Source organism: Mesoplodon bidens, assembly GCF_964165515.1.
Source record: "Mesoplodon bidens genome assembly, contig: HAP1_SCAFFOLD_180, whole genome shotgun sequence".
Lineage (NCBI taxonomy): Eukaryota > Metazoa > Chordata > Mammalia > Artiodactyla > Ziphiidae > Mesoplodon > Mesoplodon bidens.
The window spans coordinates 834,016-852,399 of NW_027671476.1; the positions used below are offsets into that span (position 1 = coordinate 834,016).

Here is an 18,384-nt window from a genome sequence, read left to right on the forward strand (position 1 = left end):
TCATAACGTACATGGGAAAAAGATCCCAGGAAGAACAGACATATGTATATGTGTAAAAGAACCACCTCTTGCACACCTACAACAAGCTAAACGTTGTACTCAAACATGCTGTAATAAAAAATAAAAAATTAAATTAAAAACACGAACAAGAAGTAGTGAGACACACTTGAGGGGCTTTCTCCTGGCACATTCCGTTCTAAATTCCAATCTAGAACGCGACTTCCATTGAAGCTCTGCTGCACTAGTAACCAGATTTGGTAAGGGAGAACTGCTGCCACCTTGTGGCCGTTTCACACAACAGCAGCTTTAATCCCAGCGCTAATGGTCAGTGGATGTTCCAAATCATTACAGGGCTGTAAATGACACCTGCCCTGAAAACAAATCCTGGGGTCATATATCGACCAAAAAATTCAAAAGACGTACATATTTCAAAACGACAGTTTCAAGAGGCATATTTCACGCACATTAGTGTTCTGATTCTTTTGCTTTCTTTCTTTGTTAAAAAAACGGGAATGGAAAAAGGCAACCCTCAGAATGGGCGAAAACGTTCACAAACGAATCAATGGACAAAGGTTTAATCTCCAATATATATATACAGCTCATGCAGCTTAATATTAATACAACAAACAACCCAATACAAAAATGGGCAGAAGATCTAAATAGACGTTTCTTCAAAGAAGACACAGAGATGGCCAAGACGCACATGAAAAGCTGCTCAACATCTCTAATTATTAGAGAAATGCAAATCAAAACTACTATGAGGTAAGACCTCACACCTGTTAGAATCGGCATCGTCAGATAATCTACAAACAACAAATTCTGGGGAGGGTGTGGACAAAAGGAACCCTCTTCCGCTATTGGTGGGAATGTAACTTGATACAGTCACTATGGAGAACAGTATGGAGGTCCCTTTGAAAAACTAAAAACAGAATTACAAAAGGATCCAGCAATCCCACTTCTGGGCATATACCCAGAGAAAACCATAAATCACAGAGACACATTCACCACAATGTTCATTGCAGCACTATTTACAATAGCCAGGTAATGGAAGCAACCTAAATGCCCACAGACAGACGAATGGATAAAGATGTGGTACATATATAAAATGGAATATTACTCAGCCATAAAAAGGAATGAAACTGAGTCATTTGTAGAGAAGTTGATGGATCTAGAGACTGTCATACAGAGTGAAGTAAGACAGAAAGAGAAAAACAAATACTGTATATTAATGCCTATATGTGGAACCTAGAAAAATGCTACAGATGAACTGGTTTGCAGGGCAGAAATAGAGACACAGAGGTAGAGAACAAACGTATGGACACAAAGTGGGGGAAGCCATGGGGTGGTGGTGGTGGTATGAGTTGGGAGATTGGGATTGACCTGTATACATGTCTATGCATAAAATAGATAACTAATAAAAACCTAGTGTATAAAAAAATAAAGAAAATTAAATTTCAAAATTTTTAAAAATAAAATGTAAAAATAAAACAGAAAAAAATTTCTTCCATTCACACTGATGTATTTATAAGAATGAATTATTTCCATGCTTATATCTATAAATACATAAAAGAGGATTAAAATCTAACTTGAACCAAAAAAGAAAAAAAAAAACTGAAACTAACAGTTATACAGAGGAAAACACTACCAAGGCCCTTGCTCCAGTGATAAACAATTCTGAAATTGGTCAGAGGTGGGGAATCATCTCCCATACAGCCAGCAGCCCCACCCGCCCACGCAAGGAGCGTCCTTATTGCAAAGCTGGGGGACCGTGCCGAGGCCTCTGTGAGTAAACGTGAGCTGAGCCCCAGGCCAGCTGCTGCTGAACTGTTCCCACCCTTCCCAGGTGAAACACCTGAATATGTACAAGGGCTTGAAAGCCTAGAGGAAGGGCCGTGGAGCCACACCAGCGACAGCACGCAGGCCAACTTGGTGCCTGAAGGTCATCCAGGATGGTCCTGGCCACGGGCGCTCTTCTGGAAGATTTCCATTGCCCTGCCTGAGATACCCCTCCTGTCCCGGACCCCTCTCCTTTTTTTCCTTCCTCACCTCAGCCCGGAGAGATATTCCAGTGGAAGTTATGGGTGACACATCCTCTTCTTTACAGGTGGCAGCCTGGCAACTCCTTCAGAAAGTCCAGCAGAGCCCCACTCACACCGGGCCACCCACAAAGCCGTGGACCATCACACCCTCCCACCAGCGCAGCCACGAGACTGCTGACGGGGCAGAGAATATGGAGTCAGGCACAGCTGCAGGGCTATTGCTGCCTGGAGTGCTGTTTATATTGATCTCAACCCAGGCACACCTGGGGAGGGCTTGCCGGCAGGGTCAGGCTGCCCAGGTCAGCTAATCCTCAGCCCTCAGGGAATCACATTGCAGAAAATGGACCTCCCTAAGACAGAATATTCGCCAAGGAAAAGAAGCATACAATGCCATTTGCAGCACCGTAGATGAGTCTAGAGGTAATCACGTGACTTGGAGTAAGTCAGAAAGTGAAAGACACATATCATATCATATCACTTATAGGTGTTACCTATAAATTGATACCAGGGCAGATATTTCCACGGAGAAGGGCAATCCCAGATTCATTAAACAAACTTATGGTTCACCAAAGGAAAGGTGTGAAGATTGAATTCATTACGATATTGGGGTTAACAGACATATACAAACACAGTAGACATATATAATCACCAAAGACCTACGGAGTACCAAGAGAAGACTACTCAACATTCTGTCATAACGTACATGGGAAAAGGATCCCAGGAAGAACAGACATATGTATATGTGTAAAAGAACCACCTCTTGCACACCTACAACAAGCTAAACGTTGTACTCAAACTTGCTGTAATAAAAAATAAAAAATTAAATTAAAAAAACGAACAAGAAGTAGTGAGACAAACTTGAGGGGCTTTCTCCTGGCACATTCCGTTCTACATTCCAATCTAGAACGCGACTTCCATTGAGGCTCTGCTGCCCTAGTAACCAGATTAGGTAAGGGAGAACTGCTGCCACCTTGTGGCCATTTCACACAACAGCAGCTTTAATCCCAGCGCTAATGGTCAGTGGATATTCCAAATCATTACAGGCCTGTAAATGACACCTGCCCTGAAAACAAATCCTGGGGTCATATATCGACCAAAAAATTCAAAAGACGTCCATATTTCAAAACGATATTTTCAAGAGGCATATTTCACGCACATTAGTGTTCTGATTCTTTTGCTTTCTTTCTTTCTTTGTTAAAAAAACGGGAATGGAAAAAGGTAACCCTCAGAAGGGGCGAAAACGTTCACAAACGAATCAATGGACAAAGGTTTAATCTCCAATATATATATACAGCTCATGCAGCTTAATATTAATACAACAAACAACCCAATACAAAAATGGGCAGAAGATCTAAATAGACGTTTCTTCAAAGAAGACACAGAGATGGCCAAGACGGACATGAAAAGCTGCTCAAGAGCACTAATTATTAGAGAAATGCAAATCAAAACTACAATGAGGTAAGACCTCACACCTGTTAGAATCGGCATCATCAGATAATCTACAAACAACAAATTCTGGGGAGGATGTGGACAAAAGGAACCCTCTTCCGCTATTGGTGGGAATGTAAATTGATACAGTCACTATGGAGAACAGTATGGACGTTCCTTTGAAAAACTAAAAACAGAATTACAATAGCATCCAGCAATCCCACTTCTGGGCATATACCCAGAGAAAACCATAAATCACAGAGACACATTCACCACAATGTTCATTGCAGCACTATTTACAATAGCCAGGTAATGGAAGCAACCTAAATGCCCACAGACAGACGAATGGATAAAGATGTGGTACATATATAAAATGGAATATTACTCAGCCATAAAAAGGAATGAAACTGAGTCATTTGTAGAGAAGTTGATGGATCTAGAGACTGTCATACAGAGTGAAGTAAGTCAGAAAGAGAAAAACAAATATTGTATATTAATGCCTATATGTGGAACCTAGAAAAATGCTACAGATGAACTGGGTTGCAGGGCAGAAATAGAGACACAGAGGTAGAGAACAAACGTATGGACACAAAGTGGGGGAAGCCATGGGGTGGTGGTGGTGGGATGAGTTGGGAGATTGGGATTGACCTGTATACATGTATATGCATAAAATAGATAACTAATAATAACCTAGTATATAAAAAAATAAATAAAATTAAATTTCAAAAATTTTAAAAATAAAATGTAAAAATAAAACAGAAAAAAAAGTACTTCCATTCACACTGATGTATTTATAAGAATGAATTATTTCCATGCTTATATCTATAAATACATAAAAGAGGAATAAAATCTAACTTGAACCAAAAAAGAAAAAAAAAAAACTGAACCTAACAGTTATACAGACGAAAACACTACCAAGGCACTTGCTCCAGTGGTAAACAATTCTGAAATTGGACAGAGGTGGGGAATCATCTCCCATACAGCCAGCAGCCCCACCCGCCCACGCAAGGACCGTCCTTATTGCAAAGCTGGGGGACGGTGCCGAGGCCTCTGTGAGTAAACGTGAGCTGAGCCCCAGGCCAGCTGCTGCTGAACTGTTCCCACCCTTCCCAGGTGAAACACCTGAATATGTACAAGGGCTTGAAAGCCTAGAGGAAGGGCCGTGGAGCCACACCAGCGAAAGCACGCAGGCCACCTTGGTGCCTGCAGGTCATCCAGGATGAGCCTGGCCACGGGCGCTCTTCTGGAAGCTTTCCATTGCCCTGCCTGAGATACCCCTCCTGTCCCGGCCCCCACTCCTTTTTTTCCTTCCTCACCTCAGCCCAGAGAGATACTCCAGTGGAAGTTATGGGTGACACATTGTCTTCTTTACAGGTGGCAGCCTGGCAACTCCTGCAGAAAGTCCAGCAGAGCCCCACTCACACCGGGCCACCCACAAAGCCGTGGACCCTCACACCCTCCCACCAGCACAGCCCCGAGACTGCTGACGGGGCAGAGAATATGGAGTCAGGCACAGCTGCAGGGGCTATTGCTGCCTGGAGTGCTGTTTATATTGACCTCAACCCAGGCACACCTGTGGAGGGCTTGCCGGCAGGGTCAGGCTGCCCAGGTCAGCTAATCCTCAGCCCTCAGGGAATCACGTTGCAGAAAATCGACCACGCTAAGACAGAATATTCGCCAAGGAAAAAAAGGACACAATGCCATTTGCAGCACCATAGATGAGTCTAGAGGTAATCACGTGACTTGGAGTAAGTCAGAAAGTGAAAGACACATATCATATCATATCACTTATAGGTGTTACCTATAAATTGATACCAGGGCAGATATTTCCACGGAGAGGGGCAATCACAGATTCATTAAACAAACTTATGGTTCACCAAAGGAAAGGTGTGAGGATTGAATTCATTATGATATTGGGGTTAACAGACATATACAAACACAGTAGACGTATATAATCACCAAAGACCTACGGAGTACCAAGAGAAGACTACTCAACATTCTGTCATAACGAACATGGGAATAGTATCCCAGGAAGAACAGACATATGTATATGTGTAAAAGAACCACCTCTTGCACACCTACAACAAGCTAAACGTTGTACTCAAACTTGCTGTAATAAAAAATAAAAAATTAAATTAAAAACACGAACAAGAAGTAGTGAGAAAAACTTGAGGGGCTTTCTCCTGGTACATTCCGTTCTACATTCCAATCTAGAATGTGACTTCCATTGAGGCTCTGCTGCCCTAGTAACCAGATTTGGTAAGGGAGAACTGCTGCCACCTTGTGGCCGTTTCACACAACAGCAGCTTTAATCCCAGCGCTAATGGTCAGTGGATATTCCAAATCATTACAGGCCTGTAAATGACACCTGCCCTGAAAACAAATCCTGGGGTCATATATCGACCAAAAAATTCAAAAGACGTCCATATTTCAAAACGACAGTTTCAAGAGACATATTTCACGCACATTAGTGTTCTGCTTCTTTTGATTTCTTTCTTTCTTTGTTAAAAAAACGGGAATGGAAAAAGGCAACCCTCAGAATGGGCGAAAACGTTCACAAACGAATCAATGGAAAACGGTTTAATCTCCAATATATATAAACAGCTCATGCAGCTTTATATTAATAAAACAAACAACCCAATACAAAAATGGGCAGAAGATCTAAATAGACGTTTCTTCAAAGAAGACACAGAGATGGCCAAGACGCACATGAAAAGCTGCTCAACATCACTAATTATTAGAGAAATGCAAATCAAAACTACAATGAGGTAAGACCTCACACCTGTTAGAATCGGCATCATCAGATAATCTACAAACAACAAATTCTGGGGAGGGTGTGGACAAAAGGAACCCTCTTCCGCTATTGGTGGGAATGTAAATTGATACAGTCACTATGGAGAACAGTATGGAGGTTCCTTTGAAAAACTAAAAACAGAATTACAATAGGATCCAGCAATCCCACTTCTGGGCATATACCCAGAGAAAACCATAAATCACAGAGACACATTCACCACAATGTTCATTGTAGCACTATTTACAATAGCCAGGTAATGGAAGCAACCTAAATGTCCACAGACAGACGAATGGATAAAGATGTGGTACATATATAAAATGGAATATTACTCAGCCATAAAAAGGAATGAAACTGAGTCATTTGTAGAGAATTTGATGGATCTAGAGACTGTCATACAGAGTGAAGTAAGTCAGAAAGAGAAAAACAAATATTGTATATTAATGCCTATATATGGAACCTAGAAAAATGCTACAGATGAACTGGTTTGCAGGGCAGAAATAGAGACACAGAGGTAGGGAACAAACGTATGGACACAATGTGGGGGAAGCCATGGGGTGGTGGTGGTGGGATGAGTTGGGAGATTGGGATTGACTTGTATACATGTTTATGCATATAATAGATAACTAGTAATAACCTACTGTATAAAAAAATAAATAAAATTAAATTTCAAATTTTTTTTTTTTTTTTTTTTTTTTTTTTGCGGTACGCGGGCCTCTCACTGTTGTGGTCTCTGCCGTTGGGAGCACAGGCTCCGGACGCTCAGGCTCAGCGGCGATGGCTCACGGACCCAGCTCCTCCGCGATGTGTGGGATCCTCCCGGACCAGGGCATGAACCTGTGTCCTCTGCAGCAGCAGGCGGACTCTCAACCAGTGCGCCACCAGGGAAGCCCGAAATTTCAAAATTTTTAAAAATAAAATGTAAAAATAAAACAGGAAAAAATTTCTTCCATTCACACTGATGTATTTTTAAGAATGAATTATTTCCATGCTTATATCTATAAATACATAAAAGAGGAATAAAATCTAACTTGAACCAAAAAAGAAAAAAAAACCCTGAACCTAACAGTTATACAGAGGAAAACACTACCAAGACACTTGCTCCAGTGGTAAACATTTCTGAAATTGGTCAGAGGTGGGGAATCATCTCCCATACTGCCAGCAGCCCTGCGCGCCCACGCAAGGAGCGTCCTTATTGCAAAGCTGGGGGACTGTGCCGAGGCCTCTGTGAGTAAACGTGAGGTGAGCCCCAGGCCAGCTGTTGCTCAACTGTTCCCACCCTTCCCAGGTGAAACAGCTGAATATGTACAAGGGCTTGAAAGCCTAGAGGAAGGGCCATGGAGCCACACCAGCGACAGCACGCAGGCCAACTTGGTGCCTGCAGGTCAGCCAGGATGGTCCTGGCCACGGGCGCTCTTCTGGAAGCTTTCCATTGCCCTGCCTGAGATACCCCTCCTGTCCCGGCCCCCACTCCTTTTTTTTCCTTCCTCACCTCATCCCGGAGAGATATTCCAGTGGAAGTTATGGGTGACACATCGTCTTCTTTACAGGTGGCAGCCTGGCAACTCCTGCAGAAATTCCAGCAGAGCCCCACTCACACCGGGCCACTCACAAAGCCGTGGACCCTCACACCCTCCCACCAGCACAGCCCCGAGACTGCTGACGGGGCAGAGAATATGGAGTCAGGCACAGCTGCAGGGGCTATTGCTGCCTGGAGCGCTGTTTATATTGACCTCAACCCAGGCACACCTGGGGAGGGCTTGCCGGCAGGGTCAGGCTGCCCAGGTCAGCTAATCCTCAGCCCTCAGGGAATCACATTGCAGAAAATGGACCTCGCTAAGACAGAATATTCGCAAAGGAAAAAAAGGACACAGTGCCATTTGCAGCACCGTAGATGAGTCTAGAGGTAATCACGTGACTTGGAATAAGTCAGAAAGTGAAAGACACATATCATATCATATCACTTATAAGTGTTACCTATAAATTGATACCAGGGCAGATATTTCCACGGAGAAGGGCAATCACAGATTCATTAAACAAACTTATGGATCACCAAAGGAAAGGTGTGAGGATTGAATTCATTACGATATTGGGGTTAACAGACATATACAAACACAGTAGACGTATATAATCACCAAAGACCTACGGAGTACCAAGAGAAGACTACTCAACATTCTGTCATAACGTACATGGGAAAAGGATCCCAGGAAGAACAGACATATGTATATGTGTAAAAGAACCACCTCTTGCACACCTACAACAAGCTAAACGTTGTACTCAAACTTGCTGTAATAAAAAATAAAAAATTAAATTAAAAACACGAACAAGAAGTAGTGAGACAAACTTGAGGGGCTTTATCCTGGCACATTCCGTTCTACATTCCAATCTAGAACGCGACTTCCATTGAGGCTCTGCTGCCCTAGTAACCAGATTTGGTAAGGGAGAACTGCTGCCACCTTGTGGCCGTTTCACACAACAGCAGCTTTAATCCCAGCGCTAATGGTCAGTGGATATTCCAAATCATTACAGGCCTGTAAATGACACCTGCCCTGAAAACAAATCCTGGGGTCATATATCGACCAAAAAATTCAAAAGACGTCCATATTTCAAAACGACAGTTTCAAGAGGCATATTTCACGCACATTAGTGTTCTGATTCTTTTGCTTTCTTTCTTTCTTTGTTAAAAATACGGGAATGGAAAAAGGCAACCCTCAGAATGGGCAAAAACGTTCACAAACGAATCAATGGACAAAGGTTTAATCTCCAATATATATAAACAGCACATGCAGCTTAATATTAATAAAACAAACAACCCAATACAAAAATGGGCAGAAGATCTAAAGAGACGTTTCTTCAAAGAAGACACAGAGATGGCCAAGACGCACATGAAAAGCTGCTCAACATCACTAATTATTAGAGAAATGCAAATCAAAACTACAATGAGGTAAGACCTCACACCTTTTAGAATCGGCATCGTCGATAATCAACAAACAACAAATTCTGGGGAGGGTGTGGACAAAAGGAACCCTCTTCTGCTATTGGTGGGAATGTAAATTGATACAGTCACTATGGAGAACAGTATGGAGTTTCCTTTAAAAAACTAAAAAGAGAATTACCATAGGATCCAGCAATCCCACTTCTGGGCATATACCCAGAGAAAACCATAAATCACAAAGACACATTCACACAATGTTCATTGCAGCACTATTTACAATAGCCAGGTAATGGAAGCAACCTAAATGGCCACAGACAGACGAATGGATAAAGATGTGGTACATATATAAAATGGAATATTACTCAGCCATAAAAAGGAATGAAACTGGGTCATTTGTAGAGAAGTTGATGGATCTAGAGACTGTCATACAGAGTGAAGTAAGTCAGAAAGAGAAAAACAAATATTGTATATTAATGCCTATATGTGGAACCTAGAAAAATGGTACAGATGAACTGGTTTGCAGGGCAGAAATAGAGACACAGAGGTAGAGAACAAACGTATGGACACAAAGTGGGGGAAGCCATGGGGTGGTGGTGGTGGGATGAGTTGGGAGATTGGGATTGACCTGTATACATGTTTACGCATAAAATAGATAAGTAATAATAACCTACTGTATAAAAAAATAAATAAAATTAAATTTCAAAATTTTTAAAAATAAAATGTAAAAATAAAACAGAAAAAAATTTCTTCCATTCACACTGATGTATTTATAAGAATGAATTATTTCCATGCTTATATCTATAAATACATAAAAGAGGAATAAAATCTAACTTGAACCAAAAAAGAAAAAAAAAACCCTGAACCTAACTGTTATACAGAGGAAAACACTACCAAGGCACTTGCTCCAGTGGTAAACAATTCTGAAATTGGTCAGAGGTGGGGAATCATCTCCCATACAGCCAGCAGCCCCGCCCGCCCACGCAAGGAGCGTCCTTATTGCAAAGCTGGGGGACTGTGCCGAGGCCTCTGTGAGTAAACGTGAGCTGAGCCCCAGGCCAGCTGCTGCTGAACTGTTCCCACCCTTCCCAGGTGAAACACCTGAATATGTACAAGGGCTTGAAAGCCTAGAGGAAGGGCCGTGGAGCCACACCAGTGACAGCACGCAGGCCAACTTGGTGCCTGCAGGTCAGCCAGGATGGTACTGGCCACGGGCGCTCTTCTGGAAGCTTTCCATTGCCCTGCCTGAGATACCCCTCCTGTCCCGGCCCCCACTCCATTTTTCCTTCCTCACCTCAGCCCGGAGAGATATTCCAGTGGAAGTTACGGGTGACACATCCTCTTCTTTACAGGTGGCAGCCTGGCAACTCCTGAAGAAATTCGAGCAGAGCCCCACTCACACCGGGCCACCCACAAAGCCGTGGACCCTCACACCCTCCCACCAGCACAGCCCCGAGACTGCTGACGGGGCAGAGAATATGGAGTCAGGCACAGCTGCAGGGGCTATTGCTGCCTGGAGTGCTGTTTATATTGACCTCAACCCAGGCACACCTGGTGAGGGCTTGCCGGCAGGGTCAGGCTGCCCAGGTCAGCTAATCCTCAGCACTCAGGGAATCACATTGTAGAAAATGGACCTCGCTAAGACAGAATATTCGCCAAGGAAAAAAAGGACACAATGCCATTTGCAGCACCGTAGATGAGTCTAGAGGTAATCACGTGACTTGTAGTAAGTCAGAAAGTGAAAGACACATATCATATCATATCACTTATAGGTGTTACCTAAAAATGGATACCAGGGCAGATATTTCCACCGAGAAGGGCAATCAGAGATTCATTAAACAAACTTATGGTTCACCAATGGAAAGGTGTGAGGATTGGTTTCATTACGATATCGGGGTTAACAGACTTATACAAACACAGGTGACATATATAATCACCAAAGAGCTATGGAATACCAAAAGACTACTCAACATTCTGTCATAACGTACATGGGAAAAGGATCCCAGGAAAAACAGACATGTGTATATGTGTAAAAGAACCACATCTTCCACACCTCCAACAAGCCAAACATTGTAATCAAACTTGCTGTAATAAAAAATAAAAATTAAATTAAAAACACGAACAAGAAGTAGGGAGACAAACTTGAGGGGCTTTCTCCTGGCACATTCCATTCTAAATTCCAATCTCGAACAGGACTTCCATTGAGGCTCTGTTGCCCTAGAAACCAGAATTGGTAAGGGAGAACTGCTGCCACCTTGTGGCCGTTTCACACAACAGCAGCTTTAATCCCAGCGCTAAAGGTCAGTTGATATTCAAAATCATTGCAGGCCTGTAAATGACACCTGCCCTGAATACAAATCCTGGGGTCACATATCGACCAAAAAATTCAAAGGACGTCCATATTTCAAAACGACCGTTTCAAAAGGCATATTTTATGCACATTAGTTTTCTGCTTCTTTTTCTTTCTTTCTTTTTTGGTTAAAAAAACGGGAATGGAAAAAGGCATCCCTCAGAAGGGGCGAAAATAGTTGCAAACGAATCAATGGACAAAGGTTTAATCTCCAATATATATAAACAGCTCATGCAGCTTAATATTAAAAAAACAAACAACCCAATACAAAAATGGGCAGAAGATCTAAAGATACGTTTCTTCAAGGAAGACACAGAGATGGCCAAGACGCACATGAAAAGCTGCTCAACAGCACTAATTATTAGAGAAATGCAAATCAAAACTACAATGAAGTATCACCTCACACCTGTTAGAATCGGCATCATCAGAAAATCTACAAACAACAAATTCTGGGGAGGGTGTGGACAAAAGGAGCCCTCTTCCACTACTGGTGGGAATGTAAATTGATACAGTCACTATGGAGAACAGTATGGAGTTTCCTTAAAAAAAAACTAGAAATAGAATTACCATCTGATCCAGCAATCCCACTTCTGGGCATATACACAAAGAAAACCATAAATCAAAAAGGCACATTCACCACAATGTTCACTGCAGCACTATTTACAATAGCCAGGTAATGGAAGCAACCTAAATGCCCACAGACAGATGAATGGATAAAGATGTGGTACATGTATAAAATGGAATATTACTCAGCCATAAAAAGGAATGAAACTGGGTCATTTGTAGAGACATCGATGGATCTAGAGACTGTCATACAGAATGAAGTAAGTCAGAAAGAGGAAAACAAATATTGTATATTAATGCATATATGTGGAACCTAAAAACTGGTACAGATGAACTGGTTTGCAGGGAAGAAATAGAGACAGAGGTAGAGAACAAACGTATGGACACCAAGTGTGGGAAGCCATGGTGTGGTGGTGGTGGGATGAGTTGGGAGATTGGGATTGACCTGCATACATGTATAAGCATAAAATACATAACTAATAATAACCTGCTGTATAAAAAAATAAATCACATTAAATTTCAAAATTTTAAAAAAGAAAATTTGAAAATAATACAGAAAAAAGTTCTTCCCTTCACACAGATGTATTTATAGGAATGAATTGTTTCCATGCTTATATCTATAAATACATAAAAGAGGAATAAAATCTAACTTGAACCATAAAAGAAAAAAAAACCTGAACCCACCAGTTATACAGAGGAAAACCCTATCAGGGCACTTGCTCCAGCGGTAAACAATTCTGAAATTGGTCAGAGGTGGGGAATCTTCTCCCATACAGCCAGCAACCCACACCCCACGCAAGGAGCGTCCTCATTGCAAAGCTGGGGGATCGTGCAGAGGCATCTCTGAATAAAGGTGAGCTGAGCCCCAGGCCAGCTGCTGCTGAACTGTTCCCACCCTTCCCAGGTAAAACACCTGAATATGTACAAGGGCTTGAAAGACTAGAGGAAGGGCCGTGGAGCCACACCAGCAACAGCACGCTGGCCAACTTGGTGCCTGCAGGCCAGCCAGGGTGGTCCTGCCCCCGGGCGCTCTTCCGGAAGCTTTCCATTGTCCTGCCTGAGATACCCCACCTGTCCCGGCCCCCACTGCTTTTTTCCTTCCTCACCTCTGTCCGGAGAGAAATTCCAGCAGAAGGTATGGGTGACACATCCTCTTCTTTACAGGTGGCAGCCTGGCAACTCCTGCAGAAAGGCCAGCAGAACCCCACTCACACCGGGCCACCAACAAAGCTGTGGCCCCTCATTCCCTCCCACCAGCACAGCACCGAGACTGCTGACGGGGCAGAGAATATGGAGTCAGGCCCGGCTTCAGGGGCTATTGCTGAATGGAGCGCTGTTTATATTGACCTCAACGAGGCAGACCTGGGGAGGGCCGGGCGGCAGGTTAAGGCTGCCCAGGTCAGCTAATCCACAACACTCAGGGAATCACATTGTTGAAAATGGACCTCGCTAAGGCAGAAGAGAAGCCAAGGACAAAAAGAACACAATGCCATTTGCACCACCGTAGATGAGTCTAGAGGTAATCACGTGACTTGTAGTAAGTCAGAAAGTGAAAGACACATATCATATCATATCACTTATAGGTGTTACCTAAAAATGGATACCAGGGCAGATATTTCCACCGAGAAGGGCAATCAGAGATTCATTAAACAAACTTATGGTTCACCAATGGAAAGGTGTGAGGATTGGTTTCATTACGATATCGGGGTTAACAGACTTATACAAACACAGGTGACATATATAATCACCAAAGACCTATGGAATACCAAAAGACTACTCAACATTCTGTCATAACGTACATGGGAAAAGGATCCCAGGAAAAACAGACATGTGTATATGTGTAAAAGAACCACATCTTCCACACCTCCAACAAGCCAAACATTGTAATCAAACTTGCTGTAATAAAAAATATAAATTAAATTAAAAACACGAACAAGAAGTAGGGAGACAAACTTGAGGGGCTTTCTCCTGGCACATTCCATTCTAAATTCCAATCTCGAACACGACTTCCATTGAGGCTCTGTTGCCCTAGAAACCAGAATTGGTAAGGGAGAACTGCTGCCACCTTGTGGCCGTTTCACACAACAGCAGCTTTAATCCCAGCGCTAAAGGTCAGTTGATATTCAAAATCATTGCAGGCCTATAAATGACACCTGCCCTGAAAACAAATCCTGGGGTCACATATCGACCAAAAAATTCAAAGGACGTCCATATTTCAAAACGACCGTTTCAAAAGGCATATTTTATGCACATTAGTTTTCTGCTTCTTTTTCTTTCTTTCTTTTTTGGTTAAAAAAACGGGAATGGAAAAAGGCATCCCTCAGAAGGGGCGAAAATAGTTGCAAACGAATCAATGGACAAAGGTTTAATCTCCAATATATATAAACAGCTCATGCAGCTTAATATTAAAAAAACAAACAACCCAATACAAAAATGGGCAGAAGATCTAAAGATACGTTTCTTCAAGGAAGACACAGAGATGGCCAAGACGCACATGAAAAGCTGCTCAACAGCACTAATTATTAGAGAAATGCAAATCAAAACTACAATGAGGTATCACCTCACACCTGTTAGAATCGGCATCATCAGAAAATCTACAAACAACAAATTCTGGGGAGGGTGTGGACAAAAGGAGCCCTCTTCCACTATTGGTGGGAATGTGAATTGATACAGTCTCTATGGAGAACAGTATGGAGTTTCCTTAAAAAAATCCTAGAACTAGATTTACCATCTGATCCAGCAATCCCACTTCTGGGCATATACCCAAAGAAAACCATAAATCAAAAAGGCACATTCACCACAATGTTCATTGCAGCACTATTTACAATAGCCAGGTAATGGAAGCAACCTAAATGCCCACAGACAGATGAATGGATAAAGATGTGGTACATGTATAAAATGGAATATTACTCAGCCATAAAAAGGAATGAAACTGGGTCATTTGTAGAGACATCGATGGATCTAGAGACTGTCATACAGAATGAAGTAAGTCAGAAAGAGGAAAACAAATATTGTATATTAATGCATATATGTGGAACCTAAAAACTGGTACAGATGAACTGGTTTGCAGGGAAGAAATAGAGACAGAGGTAGAGAACAAACGTATGGACACCAAGTGTGGGAAGCCATGGTGTGGTGGTGGTGGGGTGAGTTGGGAGATTGGGATTAACCTGCATACATGTATATGCATAAAATCCATAACTAATAATAACCTGCTGTATAAAAAAATAAATCACATTAAATTTCAAAATTTTAAAAAAGAAAATTTAAAAATAATACAGAAAAAAGTTCTTCCCTTCACACAGATGTATTTATAGGAATGAATTATTTCCATGCTTATCTCTATAAATACATAAAAGAGGAATAAAATCTAACTTGAACCATAAAAGAAAAAAAAACCTGAACCCACCAGTTATACAGAGGAAAACCCTATCAGGGCACTTGCTCCAGCGGTAAACAATTCTGAAATTGGTCAGAGGTGGGGAATCTTCTCCATTACAGCAAGCAACCCACACCCCACGCAAGGAGCGTCCTCATTGCAAAGATGGGGGATCGGGCAGAGGCATCTCTGAATAAAGGTGAGCTGAGCCCCAGGCCAGCTGCTGCTGAACTGTTCCCACCCTTCCCAGGTAAAACACCTGAATATGTACAAGGGCTTTAAAGACTAGAGGAAGGGCCATGGAGCCACACCAGCAACAGCACGCTGGCCAACTTGGTGCCTGCAGGACAGCCAGGGTGGTCCTGCCCCCGGGCGCTCTTCCGGAAGCTTTCCATTGTCCTGCCTGAGATACCCCACCTGTCCCGGCCCCCACTGCTTTTTTCCTTCCTCACCTCTGTCCGGAGAGGAATTCCAGCGGAAGGTATGGGTGACACATCCTCTTCTTTACAGGTGGCAGCCTGGCAACTCCTGCTGAAAGGCCAGCAGAACCCCACTCACACCGGGCCACCAACAAAGCTGTGGCCCCTCATTCCATCCCACCAGCACAGCCCCGAGACTGCTGACGGGGCAGAGAATATGGAGTCAGGCCCGGCTTCAGGGGCTATTGCTGAATAGAGCGCTGTTTATATTGACCTCAACCAGGCAGACCTGGGGAGGGCCGGGCGGCAGGGTAAGGCTGCCCAGGTCAGCTAATCCACAACACTCAGGGAATCACATTGTTGAAAATGGACCTCGCTAAGGCAGAATAGAAGCCAAGGAAAATAAGGACACAATGCCATTTGCAGCGCCGTAGATGAGTCTAGAGGTAATCACGTGACTTGTAGTAAGTCAGAAAGTGAAAGACACATATCATATCATATCACTTATAGGTGTTACCTAAAAATGGATACCAGGGCAGATATTTCCACCGAGAAGGGCAATCAGAGATTCATTAAACAAACTTATGGTTCACCAATGGAAAGGTGTGAGGATTGGTTTCATTACGATATCGGGGTTAACAGACTTATACAAACACAGGTGACATATATAATCACTAAAGACCTACGGAATACCAAAAGACTACTCAACATTCTGTCATAACGTACATGGGAAAAGGATCCCAGGAAAAACAGACATTTGTATATGTGTAAAAGAACCACATCTTCCACACCTCCAACAAGCCAAACATTGTAATCAAACTTGCTGTAATAAAAAATAAAAATTAAATTAAAAACACGAACAAGAAGTAGGGAGACAAACTTGAGGGGCTTTCTCCTGGCACCTTCCATTCTAAATTCCAATCTAGAACACGACTTCCATTGAGGCTCTGTTGCCCTAGTAACCAGAATTGGTAAGGGAGAACTGCTGCCACCTTCTGGCCGTTTCACACAACAGCAGCTTTAATCCCAGCGCTAAAGGTCAGTTGATATTCAAAATCATTGCAGGCCTGTAAATGACACCTGCCCTGAAAACAAATCCTGGGGTCACATATCGACCAAAAAATTCAAAGGACGTCCATATTTCAAAACGACCGTTTCAAAAGGCATATTTTATGCACATTAGTTTTCTGCTTCTTTTTCTTTCTTTCTTTTTTGGTTAAAAAAACGGGAATGGAAAAAGGCATCCCTCAGAAGGGGCGAAAATAGTTGCAAACGAATCAATGGACAAAGGTTTAATCTCCAATATATATAAACAGCTCATGCAGCTTAATATTAAAAAAACAAACAACCCAATACAAAAATGGGCAGAAGATCTAAAGATACGTTTCTTCAAGGAAGACACAGAGATGGCCAAGACGCACATGAAAAGCTGCTCAACAGCACTAATTATTAGAGAAATGCAAATCAAAACTACAATGAGGTATCACCTCACACCTGTTAGAATCGGCATCATCAGAAAATCTTCAAACAACAAATTCTGGGGAGGGTGTGGACAAAAGGAGCCCTCTTCCACTATTGGTGGGAATGTAAATTGATACAGTCACTATGGAGAACAGTATGGAGTTTCCTTAAAAAAAAACTAGAACTAGAATTACCATCTGATCCAGCAATCCCACTTCTGGGCATATACCCAAAGAAAACCATAAATCAAAAAGGCACATTCACCACAATGTTCATTGCAGCACTATTTACAATAGCCAGGTAATGGAAGCAACCTAAATGCCCACAGACAGATGAATGGATAAAGATGTGGTACATGTATAAAATGGAATATTACTCAGCCATAAAAAGGAATGAAACTGGGTCATTTGTAGAGACATCGATGGATCTAGAGACTGTCATACAGAATGAAGTAAGTCAGAAAGAGGAAAACAAATATTGTATATTAATGCATATATGTGGAACCTATAAACTGGTACAGATGAACTGGTTTGCAGGGAAGAAATAGAGACAGAGGTAGAGAACAAACGTATGGACACCAAGTGTGGGAAGCCATGGTGTGGTGGTGGTGGGGTGAGTTGGGAGATTGGGATTGACCTGCATACATGTATATGCATAAAATCCATAACTAATAATAACCTGCTGTATAAAAAAATAAATCACATTAAATTTCAAAATTTTAAAAAAGAAAATTTAAAAATAATACAGAAAAAAGTTCTTCCCTTCACACAGATGTATTTATAGGAATGAATTATTTCCATGCTTATCTCTATAAATACATAAAAGAGGAATAAAATCTAACTTGAACCATAAAAGAAAAAAAAACCTGAACCCACCAGTTATACAGAGGAAAACCCTATCAGGGCACTTGCTCCAGCGGTAAACAATTCTGAAATTGGTCAGAGGTGGGGAATCTTCTCCCATACAGCAAGCAACCCACACCCCACGCAAGGAGCGTCCTCATTGCAAACCTGGGGGATCG

The 18,384-nt window shown here is 42.3% G+C and overlaps 1 long non-coding RNA gene across 1 annotated transcript in view; it reads left to right on the plus strand.

The window, feature by feature from the left end:
- Positions 1-12,777, plus strand: part of LOC308611307 — a 30,317-nt gene extending 17,540 nt beyond the window's left edge. The window contains exon 2 of the long non-coding RNA XR_014014840.1: positions 12,668-12,777. This is a non-coding gene — a long non-coding RNA (uncharacterized lncRNA). The remainder of the gene's footprint in view (positions 1-12,667) is intronic.
- The last annotated feature ends 5,607 nt before the right edge of the window (positions 12,778-18,384 follow it).